At 39.7% G+C, this 23185-nt stretch overlaps 1 pseudogene across 1 annotated transcript; it reads right to left on the bottom strand.

The window, feature by feature from the left end:
* Positions 1-566: 566 nt before the first annotated feature.
* LOC308522575 (acyl-CoA (8-3)-desaturase-like) lies at positions 567-13189 on the bottom strand (annotated as a pseudogene). The gene is made up of 2 exons: positions 11941-13189; positions 567-790 (listed from the first exon to the last, which is right to left on the bottom strand). The product of its transcript is annotated as an acyl-CoA (8-3)-desaturase-like (transcript).
* Between the last annotated feature and the right edge of the window lie 9996 nt (positions 13190-23185).

The raw sequence follows: 23185 nt of genomic DNA, 5'->3' as shown, positions 1-23185 counted from the left end.
AGGCAGGTGTTTTTTGATGCTGATGTTTGAGCCCAGCCAGTGATGTCCATGGGAAAGTGGTCCCAGCAGAGGCGTCCTCTGGTGCAGATGCCCCGGGACCAGCCTTCCGGGTGTGTTCTAAGGACGGCCAAGAGGCTTGTGGCTGGAGCAGAGTGAGGGGTGAGGAGTGGGAGATGCGGTCAGCACAGTCAGGGAGATGAATGTGGGAGCAGATGGTGTAAAACTTGGGCTTTAACCCCAGTGGACAGGCAGAGCAGTTGCATTTTTGAGTAGAAGAGGTTTAGCGTCTGATGTGTTTTAAGGTCTCACTCTGGCTGCTCTTGGAGAATAAACTGCAGAGGGTGGGGGAAGCAAGCAAAGGTCAGTTCAGAGGCTGATCCAGTGATCCAGGAAAACAAGATGTTGCCTTCCTTTTCTCTGTAGATTGAAGGGAAAAAAGAAAAGAAAAGAAAAGCCCTAGTAACACTGTTGCTAATGCTTTCACTGGACTTAGATCTGACACTCAGAGTCAGCAGAGCAACTGCACTTAAAGAGAAACTGTCTGGTGTTTGGTAACCTTTGCTCTTTCAGGCCAAAAAGGTTACATGAAAGAGCAGAGGGCGCGCCTCTCTCCTTTGTCCTGCGCTGTAGCATCGCGGGATCTGAGAAGACTGTTCTGGTATTGAGGTTTCCATGCTGTCCTTCCCAGAATTCCGGTCCGCCATTCTCAATGCAGCTTGTGTCCTCAGAACTGAAATTTGAAGCTGAAATACCCAGTAGGACGTGGACCTTTTTTTTTCTTCTTCTTCTTCTTTATATAAAGACATGCATTCATGAAAGTCAAATAGGAGTGGCCACATTAGTGGAGAGGAAGGAAAGGATGTATTCCATTTGGAGCCGCCGTGGGGTAAAGGGATGCGCTAAGTGTGGGGAAGTTTGATGAGTGAAGAAATAAGTTAAAGGAAGTGAAGCTTCCTGGGAGGGGAGGCAGGACACATCTCCTGGTGGAGACCAGTTCAGGAAACCAGGCGGTGAAAATGGTGCTGCCCAAACTGCAGTACATGGGCATTTCTGAAACTGGGTTTTGATTCTCTTACTTTCTTTTTTTGTGGAAGTAAAACTTACTAAAATTGGTTTTTGATTAAGCTTCAGTAGATGCCACTTGTTTAAAAAACACTATATTTGATTGTCAAAGGCCCTGTGGGTGGCTCTTTACAATGTTTTATTTTATTTGATGGACAAAGGCATGCTCTGTGTGTGTGTATGTGTGTGTTCCTCTTTAGCATACAGTTATATGAATCTGTCGATCGTATGTTCTTTAAACACAACATTATTTTCACAGCTTCAAATCTCAGTGTTTGATGGGTAAAGGAAAAGTTGAAGACCATAAGCATGGGGGTTCATCACTTTTCTCTGCTGTCGGTGCCACCTGACATGTTTGTGGTTCCAATGCGCAGGCTCCCTGCCTCTGTCATAGGACCTTACCGTGGGCATTGTAGGCCCTAATACCATAACACCTAGTTGAACTTGGAAGAAAGGGAGGGAATGAGCATGAGCCATTTATCTCCTCCATTCATTTATGAATCCCATTTAAGCTGCCCTACAATGCAAATTCCTCCCAAGGCCACCATTACATAAAATACACAGACTTTGTTTTCTTTATTTCTCTTTGAAATTCAAAGCAGTGAATGGATATCTTCAATCATCGCCCCTTGGAGAGCTTCCGGTAAGGCCTGGGGAAACACTGATGGTGCTGAAAATTAAGAGGGGAAGGCCCTCTGCCAGGATGGGGAGTTCTGACAGCTCTGCTAAGTCTGCAGAGGAAAGGACCGAGGGAATCGTTGGGCCCACTTATCTCAACTTCTCCCGTTTTGGTCAGGAATACTTTCAATTATATTAGTTGATGCAGGACCTTATAAACCAAGCATGCCAAACTTGCGGCTGGCGGGCCGCATGCCTCGTTGACATGCTTGTTGTAAACTAGCCACTTTTGATCACTTCGTTAAGTGTAATCTGAAGTGACGCAAGCAGTATGAGGACAGAAAAAGGCAATGGAAGACTTGATCCTTTCAAGAAAGTTTTAGTCATGACAGAAGAATACACACACCTTCATGAAGTAAATTTGAATAATGAAACATTATTATATGTCTGAATATGTGCCAAAGATAATACATTCTGCAATAAAATCAGAACTTTCATGAGTGACCTCCAAAAATATAATAAACTAGAGGCCCGGTGCATGAAATTCATGCACAGGTAGGGTCCCTAGGCCTGGCTGGTGATCAAGGCCGATCGGGGACTTCCGGCTGCTGGCTGGGGCCTCCATTCCCCGGCTTCCAGCTGCTGGCTGCAGCCTTCCTTCATTCTGAGCTTCCTTCATTCTGGTCAGTGCATGTCATAGCAAGTGATTAAACTCCCTGTCTCCCGGTCAAACTTCCAAGGGGACACTTTGCATATTAGCCTCTTATATATATAGATGAGCCATCATATACAGGGAGTAATAGAAAGATGTTGGTCTAATTGTTACTTTAATATAAAATACAAATTGCAACAAATGAGATATTTATTCAAGATGTTTTCATGGAAATAGCTGAGATTTCAGTAGAAGAGGTTTTGGAAATTGAAATGTAGGGATACAATACTAAGCACCATTTTTTGTAACTCATGTAAAGTGCTAAAATTAAAACAATAGGATGGGTTCCAGATAATAATTTTATTTGACTGAACAGTTTTAGACCTCATAGTATTTGAATACAATGAGCAAATTTATAAAGATGTTTTAATTATTGGGAGGTTTCATCCAGAAAGCCATTTTTGGCTTTTCTCTAAACCTTTAAAGATCTAGCTCCTCATCCTGGCCAGGTTGGCTCAGTGGATAGAACATGGGCCTGCGGACTGACGGGTCCTGGGTTCAATTCCTGCCAAGGGCACATGCCTGGGTAGCGGGCTCGATCCCCAGTGTGGGACATGCAGGAGGCAGCTGATCAATGATTCTCTCTCATCATTGATATGTCTATCTCTCTTTCTCCTTTCCTCTCTGAAATATATATATATATATATATATATATATATATATATATTTAAAAGATCTAGTTCCTCTCAGTCAGTATTCTCACAGGCAGTGATCTCCCTATGCTGAGTGGCAGATGGTCCTCCAGGTTCCACAGCCCCATTGGTCCACATTGTTCTTTATTTTTCTCCCAGAATGCTTTAGTAGTTCATGTTTATTACCTAGTTCCCTACTGGCATTTGAATTTGTGATTCCCCAATAAAGTCCAACCTCCACCAAATTTGATCTGCCTTTTGCAACGTCCTTCCTACTTGAATGTGTCACATAAATCTTGCTCCTCTAGGCAGCCCATTCCAGTGTTGAACACCCCTTAGTTTACTACTAAAAAGCTCTTTCTCTGCCATTGAGCCGTAATCTGTTTTCTTATAACTCCTATAATTTTTTTTGAATTTTATCCTTTAATTTCTTTTTTTCCTCCTTTACATGATACACTTTCAAATATATACATCTATCAAACAATGCCAAGAAAAGTCCTTATGTTCCATCCTGACCTTGAACATTCCTTGTGTTCTACACATTTTTTAGTTCTGTGGATATTTTCAATTAAATGTTTTATTTTGAATTATTATAGATTCAGATGGAGTTATAAGAAATAACACAGAATGACCCCACATACTCATTATCCAGTTTCCTCCAATGATAATATTTTATAAAACTATAGTAAAATATCAAAACCAAGGTGTCACACCCTTGCAATGGTCACGCCTATTCTGGCCAATTTCCTGTTCCCAGATGTGACTGACAGATAAGCATCTTCCCGCATGTTACTGAGACCTTACTGGATGTGCGTCCAAATTACCTTTGTCCAGTCCCTTCCCCCATCCAATCAGTGGGGAACAGACTTGGAAAGTGTTAAATTATTAAAGCTGTATAAATGGCATACCTGTATTATCTAGTCTTTCCTTTATTCTTTTTCTGTTGAATAATAACCAGGTTATTACAATGGTATCATGTTAATATTACCTTCTTTGTAATTGTTGAATAGTATTTCATAGTATGGATATAACAGTATTTTTAAGCATTTACCCATTGAAAGACATCTGGGTTGTTTACAGCTTTTTACTATTATGAATAAAGTTATAAACATTCATATATAGGTTTGTCTTTAAACATAACTCTTCATTTCTCTGGCTACTTGAAGACCCCAATTGAATACAATTTCTGGCTACTGTGGCACTAAAATATTTATTCTTTTAGGAAACTAGCAAACTTTACCAGAGTGACTTACCATTTTATATCACCCCCAGAAATCTATGAGTGATCAGGTTTTCCATATCCTGATTAGTATTTGGCATTTTCAATATTTTTATATTAGTCATTTTGTTATGCTGAATACAGTAGTTATACATGTTTAAATCATGTTAATTAAATTTAAATAAAATTTTAAAATTCAGTTTCTTACTTGTACAAAATCTATTGAGCACATTTCAAGTGCTCAAAAGTCACATGTGGATAGGCCACGATTAGAATGATGAAGGGTGGAACTCTCCATTATTGCAGAAAATTATTTTGGACATAGCTGCTATATTATTGTTACTACCTGGTCCTTGCTATCCTCTTGGCCTTTGTTTTTTTGGATCTAGTATTGTCTATTTTACTGTTTTCTTATTTGGTCCTGAAGATCTGTCCCATTCTCCCTTCATTCCTGCCTCTAGTTCTTGCCACCAACCTTAGTTTTGAAGAATTGTTGTGAACCGTCACCAAAGAACTGACCTCTGACCTCCCCTTTGGTTTTGATTTTGGATTTGTTACTTAGTACATAATGGCCTCAACCTACTCACCCTGAGCTAGGACACTCAGTTCCTGATGTGGCCTTAACAACTGGTTTGTTTTCTTCTAACTCTCTCAGAGTCAGGCTACTCTAGAATTTTCACCCAGAGCTTTTCTGTTCTGGATACATATACTCTGTCTTTAAGTCAACAGTTCTCATGGAATTGCTCCTACCTCTTAGGATCTGAAAATTCAGGCAGTAATGTTTTATTAACCTGCTATAATTGGGCTTCATATTTAGAGTTATTATTGTGAAACAGTATTTAAAATGTAGTTAATACAAAATGAACAATATTTTTAAAATACTACAAGCGGGGAAATGGAAGTGGGGGGTTTATATTAATAGGTACTTGGAAAAAAGCTGGGACATAAACTCCAGGTAGATGATAAAATTTGTAAAACTTTCATACTGTACACAGCAATGATATACACAATTTGTAAACCACTGAATACTTTGCGCTATTGGCAAATATTGGTAGTGTTTCCATCCACAAAAAAAAATGACTTAATTAAAATAGCAGTAAATTTAGCTTCACAACATTTAAAAATAAAATAACCCAAATTTCTACAATTGATCCCTTTAAAGAAAGAGGATCAAGTCGAGATGACCCTAGTGATTAATTATATATAAAAATGTTAGTTTTTTTTCCCCTTGACATTAACTTGTCATTTCAATGTGCACAGAGAAAAATTGCTAAGGGAGGAATCCTGCAATAAAGAGAACATAGAAGCAAACGAGAACCAATTAAAGTAGGTACATTATTAGGAAATGTAATCAATCCTTAATTATCTAAGGACTTACCAGTTCGTGTATGTATTTATTCATCTGTTAGGGAACTGTGGAAAGAGTAAAATGGAAGTTTAATCACTGATTAAAAGCCATTTTAAAACCTAATTGCTTCACTAAGTATGGTGCTTTTCACAAAGTGGGCACTTAATAAAACTTATGGAATTGTAGGTTGAGGAGAGATTGGCTACCACAAATGAAAATCAGTCAGTGAATTTAAAGTGCCTCCTTTGTGAAAAGCATGCTACTAAGAATTCCACATAAAATAGAAAACAACTTATAGATTCTAAGAAAAAAAAATAGATGAATTAAGAAACATTTCTATAATGAATGAAAAGCAGAAGTGCTTGTGACAGTTTCAGACGGTTTTGTGAGAGTCTGTATAATATTATATATACATTGTTTGACAGTTGAATATTAAAAATAAACATAGAAGGCATAATTACAGTATATTAGACAATTTTGATTTTTAATTAATAACTCATATTTCATGAGTTCATCTAATAAAACCCAATTTAAAGTAAATTACATTAAACTCTAAGGTTTTTGTTGTTGTTGTTTTGCTTGAACCACAATAGAAATCCTATTGTGATATCATTTAAGTACTTTTGAAAACAGTAACCTGAATTATGTGCTCATGATTTTTCCATGTTATTCAGAGACCTGTCCATTTGAAATGTGCACGTTGGAGCTGTTAAGTTTAGTTATGGTATTCAAACAACCACTGTCAAGCTCAAAAACCAAAATCAAAAGCATTGTTAAACATTTGTTTTTCAATTTACAATAATCTAAAAATGAAATTGTTTTATTTGCATTAAATATGGGAGAAAGATTGACCAAGTAAATTGTTTTAGGAATCTCTATTTTTTTTTTTTTTTGAAATTTGGGCAGGCCCCATTTTTTCTTAAAATATATATAGGCTAATTTTTATTGTTTCCGTTGTTCTTTTCGTAGGTGGAGGTAGATGTACACTTTGGTGTTTTGTTTTGTTTTTCCTATCAAGTTTTCCTTCTTAAAAACTGTCTTTCAGTTCGGCCCCTGCTGCAGCTAATGTGCCTTCAGGTGAACACCTGACCCAGAGACTAACAGCCCATGTCTGAGGCGGCTGGGAAGCAAGCTCACCCATGATAGTGAGTACAGTATCCTGCCTTATCTGCAGTTTCCCTTTCTGTGGTCTCAGCTACCTGCTGTCAACTGAAGACTGAAAATAGTGAATAGAAAATTCCAGAAAGAAACAATTTGTAAGTTAAATTGTAGCTGTTCTGAGTCGTGTAAAGAAATGTCACGTGAGGTCTTGCTGCCTGGATCCCACCATAAACAGGACTCATCCCTTCGCCAGCATCAGCGTCTCCACGCTGCACATGGCCTGCCTGTGAGTCCCTTACTGGCCATCTTGGCCTCAGATCCACTGCCTCTGTATCGCGCACAGCACGTCTGTCTGCTCAGGTCACCCTATTTTACTTCATAATGGCCCCAAAGCGCACGAGTAAGGATGTTGGCAATTCTTATATGCCAAAGAGAAGGCGTGAAATGCTTCATATAAGTGAAAAGGTGGAAGTTCTTGACTTAACAAGGAAATAAAATAATGTATGCTGAGGTTGCTAAGATCTACAGTAAGAACAAATCTACCCATGAAATGGTGAAGAAGGAAAAAGAGATTTGTGCTAGTTTTGATCTATAAAACTGTGCTAGTTTTGACCTTCTGGGGTATCTGAGAAGGGCAGTAGTAACCAACATCATTCACTTCACTCCACCTATCATGTAGACATTTTATCATATCACATCATCACATGAAGAAGGGTGAGTACAGTACAATAAGATGTTTTGACAGGGACCACATTTATCACAGTATATTATTATAATTGTTCTATTTTATCATTAGGTATTGTTGTTAATTTCTTACATAATTCATAAGTCAAACTTTATCATAGGACTATATAGTAAAAGTCATATATAGATAGGTTCGGTACAATTCACAGTTTCAGGCATCCACAGCTGTGCTTGAAATAACAGCCTGAGGTGAGAGCCGACATGATGATGTGGCCACGTTGGGTCGTGTGCAAGCCCAGGAAGCTGGTGAGAGGGGAGTAGAGACTCGGGTGAGCTCTGGGAGACAGTCTGTGAGGCATGCCTCAGTTCCTGCCTCCAGGTCGTTATGAGATCCTTGCAGTCTTTATTTCCTCTCTCAGAATGCCCCTGAAACCTGCATTTTTACCTTTACGTTGGGCCCTGTTTTCATTACACTGGACTTAGAAGATTTTTATGTCTTGCGATTGAATATGCCCTTACTAAATCACGGGTTTGTACATTCTTCCTGAATATTTTTCTTGACGTATCCATATCTGTTTCTTTTATTTAACCCACAGCTCTTTATCACATTGGATGTAGTTATTTTTTCATTAATTCATACCTAATTAAGATGACTACAACTACAGCTCTGATTGTTCTCTTTACCATTTAGTGTTTATCATTTGGAGTTTTATGCCGCAGTTCGTAACAATTTCTAAATTTTATAATATTCCTTTAAATAATTTGTCTTTATAAATACTATAAAACAATGAGAAGCTTGGAGGCGTTTGCTGATTCTGAAGCTTGTGTCACAAGTTATAATTTTGATATCTCTAATCAGTAGATTTTTTAGTGTTGCTGACATTTTTGTTATATGAGCCAAAATCAATCTATATGCCATCAGTACAATAGTTAGTAAAAACTTCTGTTTAAACTCCTATAGTTAGATAATTATGAACTTTCCCCTCTTCTTTATCAGACTTAGTGTAAGTACAGACAGCTATTTTGTACCTACCTATTTTACCTTCCAGCTTAAAGATATAGAGTTGAGTATGTGATGTTTTATCTTACACAACATAAAATAGTGCTATATTTCCTAAGACTGATCCTAAGTAGGGTGTTCAGACTATAAGATATAAAACTCAAGGTCAAAGTAGCATCATATTTTTTTTTGCTAAAGTATAAGCACAATTATTTTTATCCCTTAAACATTTACAATAAGAAATGGATTATTTGAAAGGGCAGCATTCTATATAAGTGGGACATAAACAATAACTCAACTCTTAGCCTAAAGATTACACTTAAGCTGTGTGAATTTATGTCTTACTTAGAACTAGGTCAGCAATTCTATACCAGAAATTGGTAGTACTCAGAAGAGTGGTAAACCTTTTTCAACTTGGGTTGAATTTAAATTAAACTCAGACTTCACAGAGACTGTCTTCCCGAAAGACAATAAAGCCAGGAAAATAATCAAAATAATATATAGAGGTTCATAACAGATTTGAATTCATGAAAGATTAATAAAATCTATGTGAAAGAGATCTTTTTGCTGGGGACTGCATAGTATTATAGTTGGATGAACATTTTTGAAAGTCTGGAAGAAGGTGGCATACATTAGTGGTGAGGAGCATGGAATTGTGTGTCAAAGAGCTGTGGGTTGAAGCACTGAGCTTCCTTTTTTACTACGTGGCCTTGAGTTAATCACTGAGTATTTCTCTTTTTTTTTTTTTTAGGGGGGTCAAAATTAACTTTTCAGCTTTTCTTCATAGGGATGTGTTAACAAAAATAGCATGGTACAAAAAGGGTACTGATATTGGGCTTAGTTAAAGAAGATGCCTCTGGCAAAGTGGTAGGAAGATGAAAGTAACAAAGACAAACACAGAAGTTAGAGTTTTTCAAAAGTGAGTTCAAATGTCAGGTCTGCCACAGTCTGTGACTGGAGGCAACTTGTCCTATCTAAGCCTGTTTTCTCATCTGCCATTGGATTTGAGATCAATCATGTTACCAGAGTGACAGTGAGCAGAGCCCTTTGTCCCTGGTGTGTTCCTTTGTGGCCATGTGAGACCACACTGGGCGAGGCTAAGGAGAGAAGGCCATGTGTTTGAGGTGCTGTGAGAATGTGGACTTGGCTTCACTGGGTTTGCTCAGCCTGAGCCCAAAGCCAGACAGCTTGACAGGCTGGTGACACCACACCCAAAACTTAGGTAGCAGGGAACAGAGAGATGGGGAAGGATCAGCACCTATTTTGGAGTGAGGAAGCCAATGAAATGGAACTCTTCAATTCTGCTTCTAATTTAAGGCAGGTTCTGCCCAAATGAGAAATATCTGAACTTTTCTGTTCTCCCCATCTCTGTTTTTTAAATTTTTCTTTGTTTTGACAAACCTCCAAGTAAATCTTTCCATAGATGGTGTCTTTAGTAGAGGTCCCATTCCAACATGCCTTAGCACCTTCATTCCCAAAACTAAGTGCAAACTCTTCCAGGGTTCTGCTTTCTCCTTCTAGTTTGAGGTTCCCTCCTCCAAGTGTCCCTAATGCTCAACATGCTTATAGTAGAGGCCTATTGCATGAAATTTGTGCGGGCGGGGTGGGGGGTGGGGTCCCCTTAGCTCAGCATGCATCCTCTCACAGTCCGGGATTCCTTGGGAGATGTCTGCCGGCAGTCAGACATCCCTCTCACAGTCCAGGGTTCTTGCAGTCCAGGACCCCTCGCTCCTTACAGTCCGCCTGCAGCAAAGGTGGTAGAGGCTCCCGCTACCACCACTGTGCTCACCAACCATGAGCCTGGCTTCTGCCTGAGCAGCACTGCCTCGTGGGAGTGCACTGACCACCAGGGGGCAGCTCCTGAGTTGAGCGTCTTCCCCCTGGTGGTGAGTGTGCGTCATAGTGACCTGTTGTTCTGCCGGTTGTTCTGCAGTTTGGTCAATTTGCATATTAGGGTTTTATTATATAGGTTGATGTTGAACAGGCAAATAATCCTCTCATGTGGACTGAATGGCCATGGCTGTTGGGAGGGAGGAGGGTGTGAATGCTGATGACAAGCCCTGGAATTAAGGTGAAACTCCTGGGCACATTCCTATGTTTGCTCTCTAGAGATGGGTGAAACTGTTTTTATCTTTTAAAAACCAAGAGATTAAAAAATGGCATTTCAAGTATTAGACTGGTAAGAGATTATCCTAAACTCCTACCTGATCTCCAGCAGAGAAAGATGCTTGGACAGAGTTGATTAAGATGCCTAAGGACAGCAACAGATGATCATGAACTTCTATGTTTTTCTCTTCCTATTTTTGGTTTAGAACTGTGAAGTGATTACATTTAACCCCACTGCTCCTGCTCACAAGTAATGCTATAAACTTATGTTAAGAAAATTTCTCACAGCCCTTCTATTCTTTCTGATCGAACTTGTGTTTTCCTTATGACTGGTAATTCAGCATCTCCCAGCTTGGTCTCTTGTACTCACTGACTGCTATTGCATTGAACTTGGAATTATAATTAGGGAAGCAAAGAGAAACCATTAGGAGTCCCCATTTGTTTCTAAGGAGGAGAAAATGATGTTGCCCCATCTGCTCACTTGTTTATGGAACAAGAAGTGTGCTCCCTGCCCTAGGAGTGTTTTGCTCCTTGGGTGCTGGTTAGAAGAGGTGAATCAAAAGCTAAAGGGAGTTTCAATGGCCAGCAACTCTCTGCTAGCCATTTTGGCAAGACCTAAGACCTAATGCTCTCTTGGTACTCTGGATGGAATGTGGGACCAACATCAGTAGTGGCAGGGTCTTTCGGGGCTAGATGTCGTCAATACCACAGTCCTGGCCTTTGCCCTGCCTCATTCTAAAAGGGGAGAAATTGCTTCTCCAGGAGCCTGAGGCAAACAGAGGTCACAGCCATACAGTGAGCTGAACTCCCAGGCACTGCGTGACACCAGGCCTCAGAATTCTAAGCACTAAGGCTTCCTTTCTAAATCTTGCTCAGAAGGTTCAGGTGCTCTATCTCCCTCCATCCTGGAACCTCTGAGGTTTTCAAGCAAGTGTGGAGAGGCACTGAGAAGTGGACTAGTAAGGTGAGCTCATCCTTTTTTTTTTTTGGGTGGAATTCCACTAAGTCTGGGCTTAGTTGGTCCTCCCTGTTCTTCTAACACCTTTCTGACCCCCTCTTTTCTCACCAACCATCTGCATCTGGCACACTAAAAAAGAAGCAAAACTTGCATCCCTGTCCCAACAATTCCATTCCTTTTTCAGGGGCTTGCATACTCCCCTCCCTTTTTTCGGTCATAGATCTGCCTAGAATAGTGGTTGGCAAACTCATTAGTCAACAGAGCCAAATATCAACAGTACAATGATTGAAATTTCTTTTGAAAGCCAAATTTTTTAAACTTAAACTATATAGGTAGGTACATTGTTATTAACTTAATTAGGGTACTCCTAAGGCTTAGGAAGAGCCACACTCAAGGGGCCAAAGAGCAGCATGTGGCTCGCGAGCCGCAGTTTGCCGACCATGGGCCTAGAAGATAAAGGGGAGGGGTTTGAGCCAGAGTCTTTATCTTCTCAAACCAACCCCCTCTGAATATTAGAATTTTAGTGGCATTGCCCCTCAAGTTCCCCTCTGCTTTGGCTCCAGAGGATCCTATTCCAGATGGGAGCGCTGGTTGGTGAAGATAGGTGTCTCGCCAGAGTTCCCTGGACTCCTTCAGTGAGTGAACAAGCAAAGGCTGAGAGCAGGGGCTTGGACTGGTACTCTATGCCATGCTTGACACACTGGGACTTCACCAGGGAGCTACTTCGTGGTAATTATGTCGAGGTGTCATGGTGCTCAAAGATGGTGCTCAATCTGGAGCTGAGATGTCCACTGAACCAGTCATTTAAGGTGGACTTGTGGACATTGCATGCTGCCTGGAGCTGGGTGGAGACCCAGTACCTGTTCAGGTTGTGATCAGTGTGCATGAGGCTATGATTCATCTGTGTCACCCACACAAACCAGTTGCTTTCTAGGAACCTGACCATGAAGAAAAGGCCCAGGAGGCCTTCACTTCTAATAATAGCACATAAGTGAGGAAGCTACTAATGGAGAAGGTGATCATCCAGGGCAAATCCATCTACTTCCTCTGCTGGATAAAAAAATAAAAAATATACCACTGGGAGCAGAGAGCAGCGAGGCTGGGGGCCCAGTCAAGAAGTGTTTGTGCTGGTGGTTGCAGGGCATGTGCTTTTTCTTCTGTTTACCAAGCTCCACAGAGAGGATCTTCCCCAAGGCAAAGAAGAAGGGGTGCATGGTAATGTATGGGCATTTGCGGAGGTAGTGGGGCTTGGCATGGTGCTGGAAGTGCATGTGGGTCCACCAACTAACGGGCAGGGGCCCCGTCCAGGTGGGCCATCACAAAATGATGTAGCGGGGGTCCCACGTAGTGATGCTGAAGTCAGACAGGCACCCCAGGTCATGCTGCAGCCAGCCAGCCTGGGCCTGAGCTGCACTGAGCAGCGCCGCACAAAGGAGGAGGGCACAAAGGACGTCCCAGAAAATGAACGAAGGAGCCAGGCAGCAACATCCAGCAGCAGGACGTGCAGCAGGACGTGCAGCAGGAAGAAGACACAGTAGGCCTTCCTGAGCCCCGTCTGTTCCACTGTGGCCCAAGCTCCTAGAATTCCTGGGTCAGTTCTTCATTCTTAGTGGGCTCAAAGTGGGGCTGCTCTGGAGGCAATTCTCCAATCAGGAGAGAGTTCACGTATTTCCTCACAGGCCCTTATTGATGTGGAATGCCACAAAGGGATCCCTAGCATCCTACCACATAATGACTGATAACCCCAAATCATAGTATCTTAATTCAAATGTTCTTATCTGTGAAATGGAGATAATAGTGCTTCCCTTCTAGGGTTAGTGAGGATTAAATGAGATAAGTATAGCACTTAGCAAAGTGTCTAACACAGGGTAAGCTCTCAGTAGCATTAGCTATTATTGTTATTATTATTATTACCACCTGAAAATTGTGTATAACAGTGTGATTGATTTTATGGAGGTTTTAAGGATCAAGAGTTAAAGAGATGCACTGTCATTACATCATATTTCTTGCAATCATTATGCTTTAATTTTTTGGTAACACTGCTTCAGATATAAGCCAAGTTTCATCATGCTCTTTGAAGCCTGCCAATAGGCTGTTTTGTTATGAGATTCTAGAGTGACCACTAAAGATTAGGTTATATTTGAATGTTTTTCTTAATTTCCCTTTTTCGGAAATCACAGCTTGATGGCTGTAATTAAATTAAATCAAATTAAAGTGATGATGGGTTTAGATAATTTTCTAACCAATGTATTGAGATACTGTGCTATTTATAACATTTTTCCCCCCATCCCCAAATTCCTCTATACTTTCTATTCCATGTAAATTACTCAGATCCTCTCTCCTCTTCTTCTTCTTCTTCTTCTTCTTCTTCTTCTTCTTCTTCTTCTTCTTCTTCTTCTCTCTCTCTCTCTCTCTCTCTCTCTCTCTCTCTCTCTCTCTTTGTGTTTGTGTCAGGGTAAAATGGTAGTGGCAGGGGTGTGGGGAATCTTTGTTGGCCTCATAATTCTAATGTTAATTTAGATTATGCTTCATAGACTAAGCTAAAGAGTTTAGATTTTACTCTGAAAGCTAAAAGAATCCATTGGAAGAGTTTAACCTGAAGAATGTTGTCTCCATTTGCAGTTTAAAAAGATCACTCTGAAAGCACTGAAGATGGTGCCCCAGAGAACCCACTGAAGGGCTGTGTAGAAGGAGTGGAGCTGGTGAAAGATAGAGAAAGAATAGACAAAAGAGATGAGAAAAGTGTTTGAAGAGAATGGAGTCACAGTAGCCAAAGGAAGATACTGTTTTAAAAATGAGGGCGTTCACAAGAAAATCTTAGATCACCTTAACTCTCCCCAAGAAAGGGTAGCTCTCACCAATATCTGTCAGTCCTTCTTCCATTGGGAGCAGTGAGTGAGGAGATTGGAGAAGGCAGGAGTCCTACATTAGGGGTTGAAGCTGGAATGTAATCAGTGTTAGAGAATAATTCTCTTACATTCTGCAGATTTCTAACTCTTGACACTTTGCTTGACAGTCAAGCCTAAGAGAAACTTATGGTCAGGGGAGAACTATAGTTTGTAAGGTCAGTTTAGTTTCCATCTTTGTGAAGTCACCCCTGTCACCATCCATTCCTCCTTGTTAACCTCTTTGAACCACAGTGAGTAATTCAGATTTTGCTGCAAAAGGATATGAAATGGGTGAAGACTACATTAAAAAATCTATCTACTATGCTGAATTGTAAATGTATTCCATATTATATTCCCCACCTCAAATTATATTCATTTATATAATTCACCAGAAGTTACAGATGCAGTCAATTGTCAATATAAAAATGCTCCAAATAACACAATGCCAGCAGTAAAAATATGACCCAGATATGCATAGTCAGAATACCCTCTAATTATTAAATTACTGAGGAGAAATTAATACCCAGTATAAATTTGCTTCTACATTAAATGCCCAAGGAATTGACATCCAAAATTTAGCTCTCCCTTATGTTTTATTTTGCTGATTTCAATTGAGTTGGGGTTTCAAGTAAGTGAGGATTCTTTCAGGAGCTGCAGCCTATAGTGTCTTCCACTGATTCCTTTAAAGGAGCGTGAGAATCAGTAGAATACACTGGATCTTTGCAATACTACTTGCTCATTCATATGACTAAGAAAGCTCAAAAATCTATGCCCACAGTAGCAATCCTAGCAAAATAATACAACCAAGGGTTAAAATATAATACCACCCAAACCCTCACCATGGACGTCAGTCAAGAGTTATGCATTTAGTGGTAACTGGAGAACAGATAGAGAAAAAATGATAGAACTAGTTTTGGCTTTAACTTCTCCATGATAGTGGTCAATTGGCTATCAATACTTCCACTTCTGCAATCCAGAGTTTTCATAGCTTCAGAAAAGTCCATTTGAAAACCAATAACCATATGCTTCTTCAAAATAAACTTTCCATTTTTAAAATTGCCACTTTCCTTATTTTTAGTTAATCTGTATTATTTCAATGGCTTCATCTGTACCACTTACATCCCTTTTTTTTTTTTTTAAAGCAGGACTAGAAATTTTTTTTTAAGATTATGGGTCATTTAGCAGTAGCTAAGAAACAGGATAAGTCTTAGAACAAGCAATCTTAGATTTCTACCAATGTTCAAGACTCCAAAAATCTCAACTCCTACTGATTAGGAGATGCTGACTCCAGCCTTGTACTTCGTATTTCAGGCTGAGTCCACTTCTAATAGCACATGCATGGAAGTCTGCTCATCCTGATAGTGGCCTTTCCTGGTTCTAGCAAAGGTCTTTCTCTTGCCGTATGGGCTCAAGTCCCAGAATAAGTGATAGTTCATCTCCAATTTAAATTCCTGAAGGTAGTCTTTCCTGACCTCAGGAAAGAACACTCTATTTGCCCTTATGACCAGATTTCTGTTTGTTTCATTTAAAGACTCTGAATTGCCCATCATGACTGCTAAGACAAATCTCTGGTTAAACCTAACTGTGGTTTTCAGCTCATGCCCACCAGTTAAAGTTTTGCTTAAAGCACCAACTGGCCACTTGCTCACTTGTACTGGAGTTCATCTGCATAGCCCAACTCTATTAACACTAGCCATACTCATGTAGACTGCAACTACAGTATAAGCTTCTGCTGACTTCAAAATTCAGAGCTAAGAAGGTGTTTGTTTCAGGCACAGTAGAGTGTTCAATCTGTCCACGTCTTATTTTGATCTAAAACAATTATTAAGTCTTGACCCTATCTTCACAATTATCCAGTTAATACATCTTTTGGTGGGATTTAGGGTGACAACCGCACTCCTCCCCTAATTTCATGGATTCTGCACTGAAAAATACACATATGATGCAGATAAGGATATCAGCATTATTTGTTGATAAAGTGAGATTGGGAAATTTGACTCAGATTTGAGGCCAAATGTGTCCCTTCTTATTTACTCCTCAAATGATACTCTTCTCATTAGCTGGCACAATGGCTGGAAAACTTCAGGTTTCGCCTTTCCACAGCGCCCTACTGAGTTTTGTGCATGGAAGAAACAGGAGGAAGGAAGAACATAAAGTAAAACTTGCAAGTAGGCAACTTAAAAGGGGTAAGGGGCCCATGAGAAGTGTTATTTTTACTTCCTCAACTCTGCTTATTATCAATCAGGTGCTCACCAGTATTAGGGAGGTTTGGGATATAATGAGTGGAGACACAGACAGTGGTTTTCATCCTAATATTTCTACAAGGATGGACATTTCTACTCTATGACCTTAGATGTATGGGAGGACGAAGAGGATGATTTCCTGCAGAAGAGATCAGATCGCAGTGTCAAATCTCATACACAAAGGTCAGGGTCAAGAAAGATAAAGACAGAAAAGTGCTCATAGACTCTAGCATGGTGGAGTCCTTTGTCATCTTAGAAATAGCTCTTTCTGTAGTGTGATGATCCTCAAACTCAAGTGTGCTTCAGAATCAACTGGAGGGCTTGCTACAACACAGATTGCTAAGCCCCAGCTTCTCAATTTTTGATTAAGCAGGTCTTGGATGAGGTTAGTTGAATTTGCATCTGTAACCAGTTCCCAGGAGATACTGATGCTGCTGTTCTGGAGGCTGCATTTGGAAAACCACTGTTACAGAGTGCAGGGGGCAATTATGGAGTGAACGGACTGTGAGAAAGTAGAAGCAGGATGTGTTAGCTATTCTTCCAAGAAACTTGGTAATGAAGAAAAGTAGAGAGAAATAAATGTTGGGACTAGAGATAATATGGGGTTGAGGATGGATTTCCTTTATGTTATACAGATATCTTTATTCTCATGTCATTTATTGTAATGGAATTCATTTTGTTATACATTTACAACTGAACACTATCATGGACTATCTTTTTGTAAAGAGTGTTTGTGCTATAAATACCTTATGTCTGCTCTGCCAGATCCACTCTCCCTTGTTTTTATCATGCCTTGGGAACTCCCTTGCCATATGGCTTCCTGTTGGGTTTGGCCAAAGGGGATCTCAGACAGAGATTAGAGGGAGGGAGAAGAAAGAGAGGTTGGTGTATCTACTCTTCTGGCTTCCTCCCTGCCAAGTTGCCTTGGGCTGGCTCTGTCATTTGATAAAAAGCCATTGCTTCTCTCAGAGTGACCATTTCTGAAAGATCCTCTTCTTCCAGATTCTTGTAACTGCTGTCTCCTCTCTTGTTCCTATTATCTGTGTTTTATTCTATACCCTGTTCATATATTTATTAGTAGTCCTTTATCAAAGCTTTCTTGAATCATCCTATATTGAGGATATCATAGGGCAGTGATGGCGAACCTTTGAGCTCAGTGTGTCAGCATTTTGAAAAACCCTAACTTAAGTCTGGTGCCATGTCACATATAGAAATTTTTTGATGTTTGCAACCATAGTAAAACAAAGATTTATATTTTTGATATTTATTTTATATATTTAAATGCCATTTAACAAAGAAAAATCAACCAAAAAAATGAGTTTGCGTGTCACCTCTGACACGCGTGTCATAGGTTCGCCATCACTGTCATAGGGGGTGCTAAATGATATAAGGAGTCTCCGTGTGTGTGTGTGTGTGTGCGCGTGTGTGCGTGCGCGCGCTCAAGTGCATACATGTGTGTGTTCCTGTCGATAACACGCATTTTCTTTTGGGTTACAACCTTTCTCCACTTTCAGTTCATGTGGTTCAGGTGGGAATGACTCTACCCTTCTCCAGATCCAGGAGTCAGCAAGCGACCTGGGTATTTTGGCATATTTCCTAGCCACAGTTCAGCTCAGAGAAGGGCATTTGATCTAATCTGGTTCAGTGAAATTCAGTCCCTAGACTAGATATGTTTGAAAGAGGTGCTTTCTTTCCTCTGTGATGGCTAAACTGGTGCTGTGTATGCATGGATCTTCCTGTAGGGATGAAGGCCCTCAAAGGAAAATGGAGATGGAAGAATGGGATGCCTAAGGATATCTTTCAAAACATGCATTCAACTAAATATGACTACTTTTCAAGTGTTAATATTTATTTTGCTTAGACTATTATGAGTTGACTTCTGCAATCTGTAATAGAAATTGATCTAATATATCCCTTATTCCTCTCTCATCCCATGTTTGTTCCAGATTCCACCTTTCGGCTATGAACATTATGCTTCTTTGAACTTTTCTCTAATTCACTAGATTCTTCCTAAATCTGCCTTTCTTTATTTCACAGATGTATTAGTATGTATATATTCTCTCTTGAACAATCTCATAAAAAATGTATTAAAAATAGGTTTTACCCAGAGGGAAAAAAAATGACCTCAAAAAGACATTGGTGGTGGAGTTAAAATACATTTGCAACCTTACTGATACACCTGAGGCTTTAAGATAGAAGAGAATTGGTGTCATTTAAAATCTATAGACCCTGAACCATGAAAGTACATGAAGTTATGTGATTACTTCAAACCTATGCTTTGTTTATACGTTTAACTACAGTTCTGTTGGTTAACCTATCATATCTTGAACTAAAAAGATAATAAGCTCACTTTCTAGACTGTGAAGTTTACTCACTCCCACTACTTAGCAACACTCACCAGGCACCAGTGAAATAGAAATATATGTCTTAAGCTCCAGAATTTGTTAGCACTTTTAAATATAGTTTCTGATTCACTAAAAATACATTTTAAAAATATGTAAACTGCTGCTGTTTGAAATGAAAGAAATATTCATTCATTTAAAGTATCTTTTAAAAAAGCCTTAGCTCATGTTATAAAAGCTGTTAAGTACAAAAAGGAAAATGTATTAATTTCCAGATTGTTAAAAAAAAGGAACAATGGAAGGGAAAAGAAAGAACTAGTTCTGTGAACCTGAAATATATTTTAGTATTTCAAGACAATTTTTTAAAATGTTAGATATTTGCTTCCAAGTAAATGGAAAGTAATTAATAGCTTCCCATCAAAGCATGTCCTCCTTAATATTAACTATTTGTAGATATTTTTTCGTAGTTGTTTCACAAGCTTCCTCCTTTTTATGACCCATCCACCCAGGTTAACACTGGGGAGTGATCATGAATTCCCCAAGTAACTGGCAATGGCTACAGAAGTGCTCCCCACCCCCTTCGCCCCCTCACCTTCCCTGGCAGCTGATTTCAGCAGCTGTTGGTGGTCCCTGGCAGAGGTTCATTCAGTTAGGCCCTGGGACAGCTGCCTGGGGTGGCAAGTGTTCCCATAGGCAGCTGGAAAGAGGACAGACAGGTTCTATCTGCAGCTGCTCTCGGAGATCTAGATTTTCACCAACAGCCCCTGTTTGTAAGTCTGCCACCCAGGGAGACTCAAGCAGAGCAGCAATTCAGCTCTTACAGGTAGCATTATCACCAGCTCAGACAATGGACAGGAGCTGTTCATTGTCAGAAGAATTCATACAGAAAAATGTGCTTGGTCTATTACTGTCACTTTTAAAAATAATGTCTTAGCCCATTCAAATTTCTGTGTAACTCAGAGTGATGGGAAGAACCATGCACTGAAACCACTGCTCAGCCAGTGGCCCTCATCCTTGGCTGCTCACTGGAGTCACCAAGAGCTTAAAACATTGTGAATGCCCAGATCCTACTTTTAAAGATCCTGATTCTGATGGTCTAAGCGGCAGCTTAGGCATTGGGATTTTAAATAGCTTCCCAGGTGGTCATCAGGAGTCTAAGTTGAGAAACACTGCATTATTCCAGCTTGTTCTCTGTCAGTGTTCCTAGCATTCCCCTGTTGTCTTCTCAAGCAAATCCAGAGCATCCTCCTTTGTCTCACCTGTACTCCTGCTTTACACTTGTTTGGTTCATACCCAAACACTTCTTAAAAATTGTCACCTGGCAGTTCTTGTCTTATGCCTTCTTTTTCCCACTGGTACTTTAGTGTCTGTCATATCAGTACATCAAGTTTTGTCTGCTGCCTGCCAGAGATTTATAAGGAGCTAATTATTCCTAAAATCAACAGTATAAGGGGTATGCTAATTTTTTCTTCCTCATCATCTTCCCCCCCCTTATTTTTCTTGCCCATCATGGCTTGCCCTCCCTTAGGTGGAAGCCCTCAATGAAACTAGGAACTCAGACAGACATTTGCTTAGACATCGTATTCACTTTAGGATGATGTTCTACTCTGGTATGTAATAATTCTCAGAAAAAAATGGAAAGGCTTAAGTAATTAAAAATGCCCTTCAGTACAAGTAGAGCAGAGAGGAGAGTTCCCAGAGGACGTCTTGTGCTCACCTATAATATGGAAAAATTAAGCAATAAAGGCAAATGTCTGTGATCATAGGAAGGAATGAAAAATTTAATAAACAAAAAGAGCTAGTAATTAGGAATTAGTAAAAAAGTAATTAGCAGGCAATGTTCGCCTCTTTACTTTCCTGTGCTCTGAAAATAAAGCTATAAATGAATGAAACAAGAATGTCAGTCTGACCTCTCATGCTTCCTTGATTAGTCATCAAAATTGGCTAAGATCAGACTGTCAAGCCTCAGCCAGAAGGTAGGGGAGGGAGGGGGTAAGAGAGAGAGATCAACCAAAGGACTTGTATGCATGCATATAAGCCTAACCAATGGACACAGACACCAGGAGGGTGAGGGAATGAATGGGGGGTGGGGAGGGCAATGGGGGGATAAGGACACATATGTAATCCCTTAATCAATAAAGAAAAACAAAAAACAAAAGTGGCTAAGATTTCCTGAGGATGGGTCTGTATTGCCAAAGTCCACCTTGGGATCCTAGGAATCAGGTACCTTTTTCCACCTCCACCCAACAAAAGGGGGAAAAATAATCATGTGACAATGAGTGTTTTCAGTGTTGGAATTACTTAGATCACATTTCTACGCATTTTTGTTTCACAATGTAATAATTTAACTTATCTACTATATTGTGCTTTTGTGGATAAGGTCACAAAATCACAAAAACAAACACTGATTATGTACTAGGTAAGCTTCACAAGAATGTCCCATCTAATTCTAATAAATTCCTTCCCTATAAAATAAGATAATTAAATACATTCTACAGAACACACACACACACACACACACACACACACACACACAAGAAACAGGTGCAAGGAAATTAAATAATGTGTGCACTGTTACTCAGAGGAATGTGGACTCACAGACATTCAAATCTAAAGCTGAGTCTAAATCAGGAGAGGCTTTTGATTCAAGAAGTAAATCTTAAATTCCAGGTTTGAGATGTTACTCTTTGGTGATACAAGCGGTAGGTATAGCTTTATGCTGAAGAGATTAGTCTGTGGAGATAAATAGATGAACATGTGAATCCTGAGTTCATTAAATATTAGCCTCTATCTATCTCAGCTGTTTCATCTATAGAATGAAATTTTACTACCCATTTTATGGTAGAATTGAAGGGTTAAGGTGTTTTGAATAAAACACTCAGGGAGGTAAAGAGTAAATATTAAAAAATGGTAATAGTTATTTTTTATATTAATTTAGTATTTAGCACCTAAAATAAGTTAACTATATTTTTCATACTTAAATTGTTTGATAGTTTTTGGGGCTTTAGCTACTCATTTATTATTCAACATGTATTAACTGAGTATCTAGGATTGCCAGACACCGTTTTCAGCACTGAGAATACATTAGTGAACAAACAGATAAAAGTATCTGTTCTTGCGGATCTCACATTTGTGGACTAATTATCTTGCTTTTCTATTAGCAAAAAGACCAAAATATCTATTAAAGAACGAGTGCCTTTAAAACAAAGTCCAGCTTATCTTTTCCATTTTATTTGATGCCAAGTGTTTCAAAGAGATTTTTTAACTTTAACCACAGAGTATGAATTTCAGGCATGAAAAGATTAAGTGTTGCTAACAGCTATTCCAAATTAACCCATTTACATTTCTTTGCCTTAGAAGAGGTACTAAAAATCAATTAGTACCGTATAATGGGGGCTGCATAACTGTTTTATTCATTCTCTGGATCTTTCACCTGAAACCATCACATTTTAAAATATGGAGTCAATTGATTAAGCATGGTACATGCACCTTAATGTCAGCAGCATGAGATGTGCTGTAGTAGTTCGGTCAGGAGTGAGACAGAATGAGGTTCTTGAAAGCCAAGTGCAGTGGCTGCTAGACCTCAGATGGAGGGGGCATGCCGTCTGCTTGGAGTTTATTGTTCTGCTATCAGAGCAGCAAAGGGCCAAAGGAAGAGTTGGGTGGAGCTGGACATCTGAGGGTGAACACCTTCAGGTTTTTCTTGCTCTTCCCGGTTTCTATGTACCTTTCTGTCTCCCCCCTCCCCCCCCCCGCCCACTCCACCTTCCCCTTTTGCTCCAGGAATTAGAGCTCAGAAAAACCTGAACTAACCTGAAGAATACTGGAAGATCTTGTAAAGAATTTTGGGAAGAAGTCCCAGGGACACAAAAATAAGATAACATTGTTCTGTGTAGGTTAGAATTTTGGGGGTTTTTGAAAACCATTTTAAAATTTAAACTTCTTTTAACAGTTTAGTCAAACTGTTCCTCACCTGCCTCATCTCCCATGACTTCACTCTGTCCAACATGCACAGTGTATGAGGCATGTGCTGGGACCCTCTCTCTCAGCCTGTGTGCATATCCATTTTCAGTGTTTTCTGTCATGATGCTAACTGATCAGGCAAAAAAAGTCTGTCACTAAATAAAGGAAACAACATTGTCGATATACTTTGAGGTGGATATGCATTGTAGATATATTGTCATTATTTAATGAAAAGTAACTTGCTTTTTTTTGGCTTGAAAATACATGTATTGTATGTTTCTTATTTCCAATGACAGCAAGAATGGTTTT

The sequence above is a fragment of the Myotis nattereri genome (assembly GCF_964212035.1).
Source record: "Myotis nattereri genome assembly, chromosome: 7".
NCBI classification, from domain to species: Eukaryota; Metazoa; Chordata; class Mammalia; order Chiroptera; family Vespertilionidae; genus Myotis; species Myotis nattereri.
Note: the sequence above shows the minus strand (reverse complement) of the source record. Positions and strands in the feature narration are given on the sequence as shown.